This window comes from Triticum dicoccoides, chromosome 6B, assembly GCF_002162155.2.
Source record: "Triticum dicoccoides isolate Atlit2015 ecotype Zavitan chromosome 6B, WEW_v2.0, whole genome shotgun sequence".
Classification (NCBI taxonomy): domain Eukaryota; kingdom Viridiplantae; phylum Streptophyta; class Magnoliopsida; order Poales; family Poaceae; genus Triticum; species Triticum dicoccoides.
The window spans coordinates 21,550,433-21,566,610 of record NC_041391.1 but is presented as its reverse complement, the minus strand read 5'-3'; the positions used below and the strand labels follow the sequence as shown (position 1 = coordinate 21,566,610).

Below are 16,178 nucleotides of genomic sequence, written 5' to 3'. Positions count from 1 at the left end.
GAGCTATATGTTGTTATGAATTACCAAAACCACCTAGGGATAGTTGCACTTTCAGCTAGGACTCCTCGCATGTCAAGTTTGGTCTATCCCTACCTCTTTTGACATTACCGGCACGCTTTAGCCATCGGCTATGCACTGGCGCTTCTGGAGAACTGCGCTGAATATACTCAAACCATCTCAGACGATGTTGGACAAGCTTCTTTCAATCGGCACTACCCCAACTCTATATCGTATATCATCATTCCGTACTCAGTCCTTTCTTGTGTGGCCATACATTCATCTCAACATACGCATCTCTGCCACACCTAACTGTTAAACATGTCGTCTTTTAGTAGGCCAACACTCAGCGCTATACAATATTGCAGGTCGAACCGCCGTCCTATAGAACTTGCCTTTTAGCTTTTGTGGCACTCTCTTGTCACAGAGAATGCCAGATGCATGGCGCCACTTCATCCATCTGGCTTTGATTCGATGATTCACATCTTCATCGATATCCCCATCCTTCTGCAGCATTTACCCCATATTCTAAAGGTATCCTATTGAGGCACCACCTGCCCATCAAGGCTAACCTCCTCCTCGTGCCTAGTAGTACTGAAACCGCACCTCATGTACTCGCTTTTAGTTCTATTAAGTCTAAAACCTTTGGATTCCAAGGTTTGTCTTCATAGCTCTAACTTCCTATTCCCGTCCGACTATCATCAACTAGCACCACATCATCCGCAAAGAGCATACACCATGAAATATCTCCATGTATATCCCTTGTGACCTCATCCATCACCAGAGCGAAAAGATAAGGGATCAAAGATGATCCCTGGTGCAGTCCTGTTTTAATCAGGAAGTCATCAATGTCGCCATCACTTGTTTGAACACTTGTCACCACATTATCGTACATGTCCTTGATGAGGGTAATGCACTTTGCTGGGTTTGTGTTTCTCCAAGGCCCACCACATGTTATGTTATCGTAGGTCTTCTCTAAGTCAATGAACACCATATGCATGTCCGTCTTTTGCTCCCTGTATCTCTCCATGAGCTGTCATACCAAGAAAATGGCTTCCATGGGCGACCTCCCAGGCATGAAACCAAACTGATTTTTGGTCACGCTTGTCATACTTCTTAAGCGGTGCTCTCAATGACTGTCCCACAACTTTATTGTATGGCTCATCAGCTTAATTCCACGGTAATTAGTACAACTTTGAACATCCCCCTTGTTTGTGAAGATTGGTAATAATATACTCCGTCTCCATTCTTCTGGCATCTTGTTTTGCCCGAAAAATGAGGTTGAAAAGCTTAGTTAGCTATACTATAGCTATTAGGGAACAATCAGGGCCCATCGCCTTGCCTCCTTTCATCCTTTTTAAAGCCTCCTTCGCCTCCGACTCCTGGATTCGCCGCACAAAACACCTGCTATTATCATCAAAGGAGTCGTCCAGTTCAATTGTAGAGCTCTCATTCTCCTCATTGAACATCTTGTCGAAGTACTCCAGCCATCTATGCTTAATCTCCTCGTCCTTCAGCAACAGTTGGTCTGCTCCTCAATGATGATTGGAAAATAATAAAAATAAATCTCTAGTATATCTCTATTCTTAATCATGCAATTCTTTGACTAATTTCATCACCTAGCTCTTGATGTCGTAGATATCGCTAAGTTGAAACAGCTTCACCATTTTTTTTTGAAATCCTGCATATCTTGTATGAGTTAGTTGGACTTGTACAAGATTAACTGTACCAATGCTACTTATGTTTAAAGACTCAATGTCATCGCCGAAGAAAACAGGACAATTTGGAATCGTGTTTCGAGTTCCGTCAGGGTTGTCAGGTTGCAATCAGAACGAGGGGATGCTAGAAGGAACAGTTTAAAGTGGAAAGGGACAAACACTGTTCTTTTACAGTCATTTTCACAATTAGTTCTGTTTTTTTCTCTTAATTATCTGAACTATTTTTTATCTCACTAATGATCCAGTGGAGTACTCCCTGGCCTTTCTGGAAGTACTTTTCTGAAGTTGAACTTTGATTATAACAGTTTGGTAGGTTTCCAATAGAACTCGCTGCACTGAGTGGTACAAGGGAAGGTGTTGAGATCTTATTTCCTGTAACTTCTTGTGTTCCAACTGTGCATGATTGGAGCGTTGACGGAATAATACGGCATGCAAGAGTAGCTATGAAACATGTATGCATTAGATCCTGTTTAGTTTATATATTTTCTAGTTTAACATTGGCATCAATTGTAAATCTATAGTTTCCCAGTTAGAATTACCACACATAAAATTACCCATGTTTCTTTTTGCCTAATTTGATTCAATGAACACGAATTTTATACATGCTATCGATAATCTTTTAAAAAATTCTTTGGTTGGGGGTTGATGGGCTTGTGAGGAAAGTGCAGATCAAGGTACTCCCTCCGTCCAAAAATACTTGTCATCAAAATGAATGAAAAGAGATGTATCTAGAACTAAAATACGTCTAGATACATGAACTTTTATCCATTTTGATGACAAGTAATTCCGGACGGAGGGAGTAGATGATTGCCGAGCCCAGCATAAGTAGTTTCTTATACAAGAAACTTAATAGCCGCCATATTCATAGTGGCCTACTGGGTGATGGGCAGAGGGGGAGGGGTGGGGGGGTGGGGGGGGGGCAATCTGGCACACACACTTCTTTATGTGGTAGATAATTTTTGTTGTACTGGTCAGATGATAAGATGTCATGAGTTCTGGAAATAAACATTTCCTTGTAGGCTTGTAATATCAGGAGCAAGATGAGGATCAAGATGTTTCTGAAATGAAACATGACTGGTCTGCAATTTTTTTGTGCGGAAATCCAATTTGGCTCCTGGGAGCACGTGCTCCTGCGTGCGAAAATGATTTTTGAAATGTCAGAAAAATCCCAACAAATCTTTTATGTCTTCATAGTCACATCCAAATGCTAACTGCAAATTCTTAGGCAAAATGGTTAAACATTTTGGACTGTACAGAAAAAACAAAACAGATTGAACACCAGATGTTACCCCAAATTTGTTTTTTCACCAACGAAACACTATTGCTCCGTTTCACATGAAAATTATCAAGGATGCTTGCGACACGAACATCCACAAAAAAGTTCAGAATTTTTTTAAAACATTTTACTACTTTTTAATTACTGTTCATGCGGGAGCACGTGCTCCCGGGAGCCAAAACTCCTCCCCCTTTTTTGTGGCACAATATTACACACTGTTTCCAAAAGTGTCTGGAATAGCCGAGCACTAGGCACCACCCTGCCACCCAATTAGTGCCTATCGATTTTTAGAACTTTAATAGTATAGGTACTGCTTTATACCTGCATTCCTAAGTCTCGATTCATTTGTTTTTCTTCGTCTTGTAGGGTGCACATTCAAATGTAAGAACAATAGAACAGTTTAAGTTACTCGGGGTTGAGTCTCTCAAGAGAAACGATTATTTTATTGCGGCAACACTGTACAGTGCGGTATGCTACTACACCCTGTTTCTCAATGTGTAATCTTGAACTGTATCTCATCAGCTGAAGTTGCTTGAATAGCTGTCAGGTGATCGTGATCTGGTTTCACATTATTCTTGTCCTACATGCTCCCTCTAGAGATAGTGATCATCATTGTGACCGATAAGTACAGTTGGCCTCACGCTTTGCTTTGAGACACATCTCTCTTCAATTTATTGAAGATAATTTCTATTGCCAACGCCATATGAAAGTTTGATCATGAGGACCTGACAAGGACTTCTATGGGTCGTTAAACAGCAGAACCGTTCTTGTGCTTGAACAGTGTAGCTCTGCTTTTGCATTATAGAAGAGGGAAAGAAAGACAGTCAACTGTAAAACAGAGAAAAAATGCGAAAGACTCACACAGGGAAGCAAATACCTGAAGTTGCAGCGCACTCTCAGGTTCCTGGTCATACAGGCAGGCAGCAAATACTATTGTGTGGCCAACCTCATGCACTGAGTCTGTTCGCCGGGTATTTCTGGGCTGTGGGTTTGGACTTTGGGCTACTGTGATATCTCTTACTTTCAAGGAAGAGTGGGAAATCATCTTTACTTCAACATTGTCCTATTCTTATACTTTATTTACTGCTATAAGGAAAATTTGCTCGAATTGACTATATTGTCCAGACTAGTATACTTCTAAGTTCTAAAATTCATCAGAAATTCAAGGTGTTCTTTCTTTCTTGCCTTTTGAAGCACAATACAAATAGTTACAAGCAAGATGTGATTATTGTTTTTATATAATCAGAGCAGGCATGTCCTAAGTTTGCGTTCAACCTGTTGGGTGCATGCAGGCAATGGAGTATGACCGTCATTATGCCACCTTGTTTCTCGGACAGCAGCTTTTGCTGGCTCTGCATGGGCGATGGACATGAGGCTTTGCGGGATGCTCTTGCGTGAAGAGAAATGAGGCCTGGCTGGCCAAAGGCCTGCTACCGGCAGGGAGAAGGCGCTCATGTTATTGAAGGTGTGAACGAAGATATCTATCTGGTTGTCTAGTTTGTTATTGATGACTGTCGCCACATGCCGTTCATCCTTTTTAATCTTATACTGTATCATCATCAGGACTATGGGGCTGCATGCGATGCTTTTCTGGATGTAGCCAAGCTGGACCCAGGGAGTCCTGAGATTGAGGACCTGTTCGGAGCCACTCCGCTCCACAACTCCGCTCCGGGAGCGGGCGGAGCAGCGCCGAACGGTACAACTCCGCGGAGTCGAAAGAGCGGAGCGGAGCGGTTCGCAGTTGAATTTCACGGAGTCGCTGAAACCGAGCTCCCCACCACGACTCCCTCACTTTCCCCCTCCCCAACTTACCGGTTCGATCCAATCTGAGCGAATCCCAGGGTCCTCCCCCGACCATGGAACCCTAGCGTTGCGCCGCCGCCGCCGCAGTTCCCCGGCCACCACTGCAACCTCGCCATCTCCTCGCCCCCCTCGTCATCCCCGGCCAAATTCTCACCCCTGCAACCTCGCCATCTCCTCGCCCCCCTCCTCATCCAAGGCAGCTTTCTGTTCGGCGATAACTTTGGGGGCATACGGGTTGTGTGGACCTCTGGCGGCTGAGATCACCAGGGCCTTGTCCTCGTCCCCGGCAGCTCGGATTCGTCGTTTGCAAGGTCGGCACCCACGTCTACGTCACATACAGCAAGGTGAGATCCATATCCCCTCTTCACCCTTGTTCCTCTACTGTTCTTGATTCATATTCCTGAATAGTTCCACGTGTTCTTGATTCCTGGTTCTTGATTCCTGTAAGTAGTAGTACTACATGTCTATAATTCCTGCAAGGATTATCTCAGGAAATTGAGAGCAAGGGGATGAATTAGGGGAGTTGGTAGAGAAAGGGGATGAGCGACAGAGAGCATAGAGACAGATAGAGTTTCCTTTTCTAGATAACAAATACACACTGCATGATTATCATGGATGTTGTAAACATATATGTATTGCCTCTGTTTCTTTTATTTGCCTTGAGATGGAGGGCGTGAACTAGCTAGCTTGTTAATTGATATTGCTGATTAGTTCTAGGCGTTCTTGATTCCTGATTCTTGATTCCAGTTAGTATTAGTTCTACATGTCAATAATCCCAGCAAGGATTAGTAGTCAAAGTAGTGTGAGACCCTGATTTGGGTCTCACGGATTAATCATAGAAATAGTAGAGAATGAAGAACGGAGAGAACGAGACAAAAAGTGAGATTCAGACGTTTTCCTGCATATCACAATCGCCTCTTCAGTACATAACACACCCTGTAAATAAAACACACGCACATCACTCCCACACACAGTGTACACCTGGTCGTTGATGCTGTGAAAGTAGATACAGAAAGGACTAGTGGATGCCGTAAAGTAGATACAGAAAGTATATACTAGTGATTTACAAATGTAAGAAAAAGTAATCCAGCAAGGACTAGTGAGATCCACGTGACGTCTTGTTGATTAAATTCCCTTTCAACCCATGGATGTTGTAGGAAAGTAGTGCAGAAATACATCTTGAATTGTCTCCTGGCCGTTGGAATGTAATTAGACCATGACCAAATATTGCCTTTGTTTCTTTTATTTGCCCTGATTGACATGGATGGAGTGAAGTAGCTAGTGAACCCCTTCTCTGCCTATAACCTGTAACTATTATTATTCTTTGGACTGAAATATGTTAGTGAACCCCTTCTCTGCCTATAACCATGGTCTTTGCTGGTATGTAACTAGGAGCATGATTGATGATTGTTCATCTATATGCGTTAGATTGTAATGCTTGCAATTAATGTATAATTTTCTTGAAGAATGTCTGCCGATTGGAGTGACGATAACACTACGATCTTGACCGAGCTCTTTGTCCAACAAGTGCGTGCTGGCAATAGGCCAGACAAGCACTTGCTCAAAATGCTTATGAGGAAGTTGCGAAGGATTTTAAAGTCAGAACAGGCCTGGAGTACACCAGGCTCCAACTAAAGAACAAGTGGGATAAGTTGAAGACTGATTACAGCAATTTCAGAAAACTCAAATTGAAGGAGACTGGTGGTGGGTGGGACTATGAGAGAAACACCATCAAACAAGATGATGAATGGTGGAAGAAAGCAAAGATAGTGAGTCATGACTTTTCCTATTTGTTCTTATCATATAAGCAATTGTTCCGTGAGTAGTGATGCTAATTAAGCTTTGTTTTGTTGTATTTTAGGACATCCCTGGCTGTGGCAAGTTCCGAAAGCGCGGACTTCGAAATGAGAATAACTTATCTATCATGTTTGCTGACATCACAAGTGATGGTACAGATCACTGGAATCCTGCTTCAGGCACCATTCCCCAATCTAGCAGTGCAACTTCAGTTTTCAATGTGGACGACATACAAGATGTTGATCTGGAGGAGACCCAAACAGGTGAGTCACATGCCGATGGAAAAGGGAAGAGACTTGGCAGGTATGTGGATGGCAATAACAAGAAGCCAAAGACATCTCTTGTTATACAAGAACAGATAACCAGGGTTGGAGATATAGCAGAGAGGACCCAATCCAGCTTTGAGTCATACATGAAGAAAGAAGAGAGTTCATCGATTACTTCTGTGATGGATCTGGTTGTTGAGTGTGGTGCAATAGTAGGCAGTGATGAATATTTCATTGCTAGTGAACTATTTGTGAAGCGAGAGCAGAGAGAGATGTTCCTGCATATGACTGAAAGTGCTGCTCGTTTAGATTGGTTGCGTAGGAAATACAACAGCAAGTATGGGCATTAGATGCTACTGCTGTTGTTTTTGCCTATTGGGATGTAATACTAATTTAAAGTTTGAACTTAGTTATGTACTCTGGTTTACTTGTAAGACTATTTGGGTTGTAACATTATTATGTTAGTCCCATTCTTCCCTTTTTCAGTTGTTTGTCTTCATTTACCTTGTTTCAGCCGTGTGTCTTCAATCTTGGTAATATTTCTTGTAATCTTACTTATATTGCTGCTATGACTCATCTTGCTGATGGTTACATGATAAATGTTGTTACATATGACTTGTCTTTAATGTTACATATGATTCTTACTTATCTTTCTGCTATGACTAATCTGGTTGATAATTAAGTACTAATTGTTGTTACTTGTGTATGTGCAGATGTCATCGGATAGTGACAATGATAGTGATAGTTATGAAGAAAGGAAGAAGAGGGTATGCCACCATGTCCAATCAATGTCCAACATCTATGCCGGTGCATCAACACTTGCAGGGAAGTACTGTGACAACTATTTGATCAAGGCAGACCCAAGGAATTCTATTCTCAGTGGGTTCGGATGGCTGCAGGAGATAGTCTCAACACCTGGAGAAACATATACCATGTTGAGGATGAACGCACGCCTCTTCTTTCAATTGCATGACTTGTTGGTCAGAAAGTATGGCTTCAAATCAACCTGTTTCGTAAGCAGTTATGAAGCGCTTGCAATGTTCTTGTGGACATTAGGGGGTTGCGAGTCTAATAGGAGAACACAAAATCGTTTCAAGCACTCAGGAGATACAGTCCACCGGAAGTTTCATGAGGTTTTACTCTGTGTGGTTAAGATGGCAGCAGATTACCTGAAACCTAAGGACCCAAACTTTAGTAGTGTGCACCCAAGGATTCAAAAGGATAGAAGGGCTTATCCACATCTTAAGGACTGCATCGGCGCACTAGATGGTACTCACGTCAGAGCTACCATTCCTGCTGGCGACCAAGTTAGATACATTGGAAGGTCAGGATCAACAACACAGAATGTTCTGGCAATATGTGATTTTGACATGCATTTCATGTACACTTCAGTTGGTCAACCCGGCTCTATGCATGATACCAGTGTCTTGTATCATGCAATTGAAGCTGACAAAGATACCTTCCCTCATCCTCCAAAGGGTTAGTAGTTCCTATAATAATTTCTTTTATTTAAATTCTGTAAACAAATCATAGGCCTTACATGCAATCTGCTTGTTGTTTGTAGGTAAGTACTATCTTGTGGACGCGGGCTATCCTAATAGACCTGGATATCTCGCACCTTACAAGGGAGAAAGGTACCACGTGCCTGATTTTCAACGAGGTGTGGCGCCAAGAACACCTAAGGAGAAATTTAACAAGATACACTCATCCAAGCGTAATGTGATCGAGAGAGCATTTGGTGTGTGGAAAATGAAGTGGCAGATTCTACTAAAGATGCCCAATTATTCAGTTGAAACTCAAAAGATGATAGTGGCTGCCACTATGACCCTTCACAACTACGTTCGATATCTTGATAAGGGTGATCTTCACTTTCTTCGAGTCGACAGAGATCCCAACTATGTCCCAACTATCCCTTCAAGGTATCAACGGTATGCCATCCCTCCGAATGCATCAGATGTGTCAACCTCGGAGGCTAGTGATAAAGACATGGACCTGTTCCGTAATAGACTAGCAACTAATATTGCTCTTGGTTGGTGACTTCCACTTCTGCTATAAATGTGAGTATACTAGTTTCTACCACATTCATGTGTTTTTATTTGCTACAGTTATTTAGTTTTTACCTTGCTTGATAAATTCATGCTTTCTCATAGATGACTGGTCGTAAAGTTAAACAAGTGAATGTTGTCTCCAAACATGTCGAAACTGTTCACTGCCTTTGTTAGTAGCTGAAATATTAGTCACAATATTACTTGTCATTTATTTCCTTGTAGCAAGATGCATAAGTCTAGAATCCAGAAGATGTTCTTAGCTAGTTCAATGACAACATGATTTTGCTTCTTTCACAATTGATGTGTATTTGTACGTATTAACAAATTTCGTAATTTTGTAGGTGAAACCATCCGAAGCAGAGTATATATGTTTTTGGTTCTATTCAAGCAATCACCAGCATTGCATAAAGGTTTTCATGTGTTGAATGCAGGACCTCCACTGGACTAGAGTGATGTCTACAAAGTACATGTGTTTATGCTGCCTTTGTTTGTGTTTATCTTAGGAAAAAAATCCTATTTGTTTATGTTGCTAAAATCATGTAATTTCAGCAAACTCATGCTGAAGCGTTCTTGTGCGATAAAGTGAATTTTTGCACAAAGAAATTATGTGTGAAATTTCAGCATTATTTTCAGTAAACTCAGCATATTTGTCTGCACTGTGTTTTAACATTGGCACAACAAGTGATCCCCGTATTGACCAGTATCAAACCAGCTTGATGTGTTGTGGGGAGCCTGTAATCCAGAGTGCAGAGTGGAGTTAGTTGCCGAACAAGTTGTCTGCTCCTCATTTGACCTGGGGAGCTAGCAAACTAGGAGCTGGGAGTGGAGCTAAGGATCTGACGGAGTGGAGTGAATACGAACAGGCCCTGAGTCTGCGTTGCGGTATGGTATGATTACAACTTACGAAGATGGAGATTCTGATCGTGAATGTTGCAGGGAAGCCATCCATAATCTTAGAAGCAATAATCTTATACTGTATCATCATGAAGGAACCCACCCATAACTTGTCATATCTGAATGTACAGCCGATTCTGATCGTGATCTGCATACATACTTGATGGAGATTTATACATTGCATACATACATACATTTGTTGGACAACGCAGTCGAGCATTAAAATTCTAAGCCTGATTTTGCCAAAACTGTAATGTTTCTGATATATAATAGGTGTTGGGAATGTCGCAGGGGGAGCTATGAATTCACTGAGGACATCTTGTGGCGCAACATAGGCCGTTTGAACAACACTGCACGGGGCATGCGGTTTCTTTTGCTTCTTGTGGAGAGTGGAGCTATGCAACATCCCAGAATCGGCCTTGTTGTTTTACCAGTTAACTCGGTGAACCCCGATGAGCAAAGAAGCAGCATTAGGGATCGATGGAGCGAAAAGTGCCAACAGAGGACGGGCTACAGTGAGGACTTTAAAAAAAAAACGTAGTTCTGCATCTAAGAAAAACAGTTTTTTTGTACATACACAAATACATATATAACTAGTTTAGGGAGGTTTTCGTAACAATATAGTACATGGCATAGAAAAAAAACAAATATGTACATGAAAATGGGCCATTTTTTTTGGCCTGGGATTTTTTTTTTTGTGCAGCTTGTGAATCATAATATTTTTTAAGGGAATTTTATACGGGCGAATAGCTCCCATGCGACGTCCTTGGTGTGAACTGTCTCTCATGCGACGTAGTTGGTTGTAATGGCTCTCATGCGACGCCTCCCAACGCATAAATAGCTCAAGCAAGACAGCCCATTTACGCGTTAGTTAGGCTGAGATTTAGTTAGGACACTGGGGGTTATGTACTCTGACTGGTGGGTCCACCTAGGGCCACGTAGTCAAGAGTAAACCGTCCACGACTCGACCGGTGACTGTGTGACCGTGCTCGACTCGCCCGTGCTGGACTGGGCGAGCGGCGCCGCCGTAAGCATCTTCTCCGGCAGCGGTTTCTTCTCCGCAGTGGTGGAGTGCATTTCTCGGCAGCAGCAGAGCTATTGCGAGGTGAGCCTGAAACCCTAGTCCCACGCCCCGGAATTTTGGGGGATCTGTGTTCTCATGCTGCCCCTGTTTCTTGGCGATTTAGAATCTCGATTGGATCCGGGGGCTGTTTCGCCCGGGCCTTCTGCGCGGCCCGGTGGTGGAGCGCCTTTCTCGGCAGCGCCTGTTGCGAGTGAGTATTTTCTAAACACTAGTCCCATTCCATTGAATTTTGGATAAATTTGTGGCCTCATGCTGCCGGGCTGCCCCCGCCCGTTTCTTGGCGTTTTAGAATCTCGATTGGATAGGAGATGGGGCTGGATGAGATGGAGCGAGGAGACAGTGCTTCAAATCAGTAATGCCACCCTCTTTTCGGGCTTTTCTCTTTTAGCTGTTATCGAACTCGATTTGGTAGTGCTTGCCATTGACAAAACGCGTTGTCAAAACAGGGGAGGTTCAGGTTCTGCCACCACATTCACAATTATAGTGGAATTTTTCCCTTGTAAAGCCAAGCTCAATGATGGCAGTGTCCAAGACATTGATAGAGATACCACCGTGAGGTTGGATGTCGAATTTGCAGATGTTGATCCCCAGGAATTGGAGAGCATGAAGGAGAAGGCCGTGGGCAATTTGGTGGAGAGAATTGGGGAGAGTATTATTTGGGGTCCAGAACAAGAGGTATCTCTGCAACGTTTCGATAACTATAATGGTGAATATGTGAGAATTGAAGATGGAGAATCCATGGTTGCTGAAATTGATCAGCAAGAAGGGTGGGCAAGCAAACAAGTAACATTTTATGCAAAGCTAATTGATCTGCAAACTCATTCCAGAGTTGGTTATGTGCCATCAAAGCTGGCTGCACAGCTGGAAGATGATGAGTGGGTTTCACAAAAGAAGATGTTGGCATTGTTGACTGAACCGACTGTAGTAGTTGAAGATACAGGGATTGATGCAGATGGATAGGAGGGAACCTATGGTGCTAGGAAGATTGTTGTTGACTGGAATGTAGTAGAGTTGAATGAAAAAACAGATTTGGTCATTACACCAATATCTGACATTGATATGGCCGAAATGTTTGGCATTCAAGTCGATGACAAAGATAAGGAGAAGAGTGATAGTTCTTTGCCTGCTGATGGTAACACAGGCCCTAGAAATGTAAATGAGGATGAAGAAGAGCTGATGAGAGAGGTTGCAGATGATGTGGATGATGCAGATGATAATGAGCCGGTTTGTTTGTATGACAAAGAGAACCCAGTTATTGAGGTGGGAAAGTTGTGGCCAAGCATGAAGGAGTTTAGGATGTCTTTCAGGACCTATTCAGTGAAAAAAGAGTTTGATGCCAAGACTATGTGGACTGATCGAAAGAAATTTTATGCTCGGTTCAAAGGTTATGATGGTGGTGGCAATCCTTGCAAATGGTACTTGTCTGCCAGACTACAACCTGATGGAAGTACAGTAAGGGTAAATCAAATACCACACCAGCATACATGTATGACCACTTCACAAAGAGTTTCAAAGATGACATCACAGCTTTGGGTTATAGAGAAGATTACTCCTATTTTAGCCAAGACTCCAAACACTACTGCAAAGAGGCTTAAAGTTGACTTGGAGAAGCTGTACCCCATCCAGCTGCAATATACCACAGGGCCATGAAATCATTGTATGGTGACTGGGCAAATACATTTAGGATGTTGTATAGTTTTAAAGCAGATGTGGAGAAGAGGTCACCTGGGAGTGTGGTGGAGATAGATACAGAGGTAACAGAGGATGGCAGGGTTTTATTCAGCAAGTTTTTTATGTGTTTGAAGCCTTGCATAGATGGATTCAAAGCAGGTTGTCGCCCATATTTGAGCATAGACTCATCTTTTTTGACTGGAAAGTGGAATGGTCAGTTGGCTGCATGCAATGCTCTAGATGGACACAACTGGATGTTCCCAATTGCAATAGGAATGTTTCAATCAGAGACAGAGGCATCATGGATATGGTTCATGATGCAACTGAAAAGATGCATAGGGCCAGTTTCTCCTTTGGCCATCCACACAGATGCATGTAAAGGGTTGGAAAATGAAGTAAAAAATGTTTTCCCCCATGCTGAGCAGAGGGAGTGCTTTGGACATATGTGGATGAATCTGATAAAAAAATTCAGAGGAGATGAATTTGGGCGCATGTGGCCAGCAGCAAGATCATACACCAAACAGACACATTCCTATCACCTTGGTAAGATAATGGCATCATGTAGTGATAATGAATTTGCTTCATGGTTGAACACCCACCATTCTCTGTTGTGGTATAGATCAGGTTTTAATACTGCCATAAAATGTGATCATATCAATAACAACTTGGCAGAAAGTTTTAACAACAAAGTGAAGGATTTGAAAGACTTGCCTGTGCATGACATGGTGGACCAAATAAGGATCATGATCATGCGTTTGTGGGAGTTAAGAGGAAAAATTGCTAATATTTTGGAAGGGGACAAGCTTCCAGCAGTGGTACAACAGGTGGTCAACAGGAGTAGAAATCTTTCACATCTATCTGTTGAGAAATCTTCCTTGTGGGGTGCTGAAGTTAGAGATACAAAGAGTGGCAAGAGGCATGTGGTAAATACTGAGTTGCATGAGTGCACTTGCTAAGAGTGGCAACACACTGGAAAACCATGTGAGCATTCCATACTTTTTTTGGCATCTAAACCCAGGTTAAATATGCACCCATATTTGCATGAGTATTATTCAGTACAAAAATTCAAAGCTGCATATGCAAGTCCAATTCCTGCACTGACTGACCAATCTCAGTGGCCTGAGGTGGAAATAGAATTTATCTTGTGTCCCCCTGTCACTAGAAGAAAGGCTGGGAGGCCAAAACAGAGCAGATTCAAAGCTTGGTTTGAGAAAGGTGGTTGTAGTAAGAAGGGGAAAAGGAAAAGGAAAATAATGATAAGCCCAAAAGGGCTCAAAAAGGTAAAAAAAAATAGGTGCAAGTTGTGTGAGGTGCTTGGGCACAGAATTGGTTCATCCAAATGCATCTACACTCCTCAGAGGCCAAAGTATGTTTATGTTACTGTTTTTGCAAGTTTTTGATTTTGCTACTTGTTCTAGTATCTAATCAAGTCAAATGCTTTATTTTTTAGGAGGAAGCGTGTAGAAAAAGCCCCACCTCTTGTTGTTGAACAATGTTGGCCAGTGAAAAAAGCAAGACTCAATGGCTTTAGAAGGAAGAGCACTAAGCAGATAATGTTTGGTGACAAAGATATGGAGCAAACTGAAACTGTTACTGCTGAACATGAGCTAAGTGTTTCTGTTTTGGATGATGTGATGCATATTGAATTTGTTTTGCAGGCGCTAGGGCAATCTGAAACTGTTGGAGATGAAGCAACAGTTGTGCTGCCATGCGAATCTGCTTTGACAGCTGTGTTGCCATGTTTGGAGGTTGTGCTGCCAAGTGTTGAGTTGCAAACTGAAGTAGTTGAACAATGTGTGCCATCTACTCAATCTGCAGAAGTGCAAACTGAAGAAGTGGGACATGGTCAGGTGCAAAAGTTGAGGGGGCCTAGTGTAGTTGGCAAGAAAACCAAGGGGCCAAAAAGCAAGAGCATCAGCATCAACAAACTATGCGTCGTGGAACCAAACGGTGGAAAAAAGGAGAAGAAATCGGGTGGTAGAAAGAAGCAAAAGAAATAGAGTCGAAATCATTCATATTTGATGTGAAAACTTAAGTTTGTTGTCATTTGCTGTGAAAACTTATGTTCTTTCATGTGAAAACTTATGTGCTATGATGTTGATTTGACTTGAAATAAAATTCAAATTTGAACCGAGATTCAAATGTGAACCTATCTCCAATATATTTGGGGCTCATTTGTTTGTTCTCTGATCTTGCATTGTTTTATGTACTACTATGCACTTTAGTTCATAAATCCAACCCTTTTTGTGAAGTACAACTCATAGTCACTGAAAATGTTGTCCAAACAGGCTCCAAAGTAAGGGAAAACGGCCCCATTTCTAAGCAAGTTTTTTTCGACCTTCTCAAAATCACCCAATATTATACCTATATAGGATCAATACGAAGTCTCACCTTTTTTTGAATAAGTATTCATATTATTTAATTTATTTTTGAAAAAACACCCTTTAATACAAAGTCAGCAATAAAACAAGTTTAAAATTTTAAAAATGAAAAAATAACTTCAGATCCTCCTTAGTCACTCCAAAATGAAGCTAAGGTGAGATTTTTGATCTTTTTGCATTTACAAAACCTCAAACCCTCTTCTCACTCCTTTGTACTCTATGCAACCTCAGTCGAGATAGTCCAATTTGTGAAGGTTTTTTCATGCAAATATCATTAGATCAAGTTTATCATTTTATATCGTAACTATGTAACATAAAAATACTACATGCGCAGGTTTTTCATTTTTTAGATTTTTTTTTGAATTAGTTATACACATTTGAATGTTCGGTCAAACCTTTCAAAACCCCGTTGACTGCCTCCAAAACCCATGTAACCCTAGCGCCAAACGTCCACCGTCGATCTAACCCTAACGCCAAACTGTGGCCGCCGGATAGGCCTTCTAGAAGGATTCCGGAGGGGCGATCCGTGGGAGCCCTGATTCTCCAATCTGATTGGCCACCATTTTTTCTCTCTAACGAATAGATAACGTTGAGCGGGGGAGCATCTCAGTGACCGTTGGGCTGAGCGGATCGGGCCCGGCAGATCCTGGCGTGCATGCGCACTGCCGTCGAGAGGGGTGATGGGCTGCATGCGAGAGGGTCAATGACATGTGGGCCGTCCCTGTCCCATGCATGCCATGCAACGTCGCAGCCTAGCTATTCTGTCCCATGCACGCATCGACGCATTAAAGCACGGCAGGGGTGCGGGCTTGCATGCACGCATCGACGCAGTAAAGCACGGCAGGGGCGCAGCGTATAGGTATGTCGCATCCTAGCTATTTTAACAAATGCATGTTTGAACCTGAGACACGGGACGGACGTGTCGGTGGTGCAGCTCCTTTTTCAGTGTCACGCGCGGATGAACGGGCATGTTTCCCACGCGGCGTCACCGCCGATGCAAGTGCATGAAACGATGCATCTCGCCTGTGCCGCCGGTGCCTCTTTGGATGCTCTGCCCGCCGTTTTTGAATTAATGCCCGCAATTACTCTATGCCAGTACGAACGGAGAAGAGAAAACGATCGAGAAGGCACCGTGTACACATTGACCACGGCTGCAACGCGGCTATAAAAGGGCACCATTTCCTCATCCCTCTCACACTCATCTCCCCCATCTCTCAAGCCTCCTCTGCTTCGTCTTTTCGAG

General features: G+C 42.6%; 1 pseudogene; it reads left to right on the top strand.

Moving 5' to 3' along the window:
• Positions 1 to 7,373, top strand: part of LOC119320582 — a 42,853-nt pseudogene extending 35,480 nt beyond the window's left edge.
• The last annotated feature ends 8,805 nt before the right edge of the window (positions 7,374 to 16,178 follow it).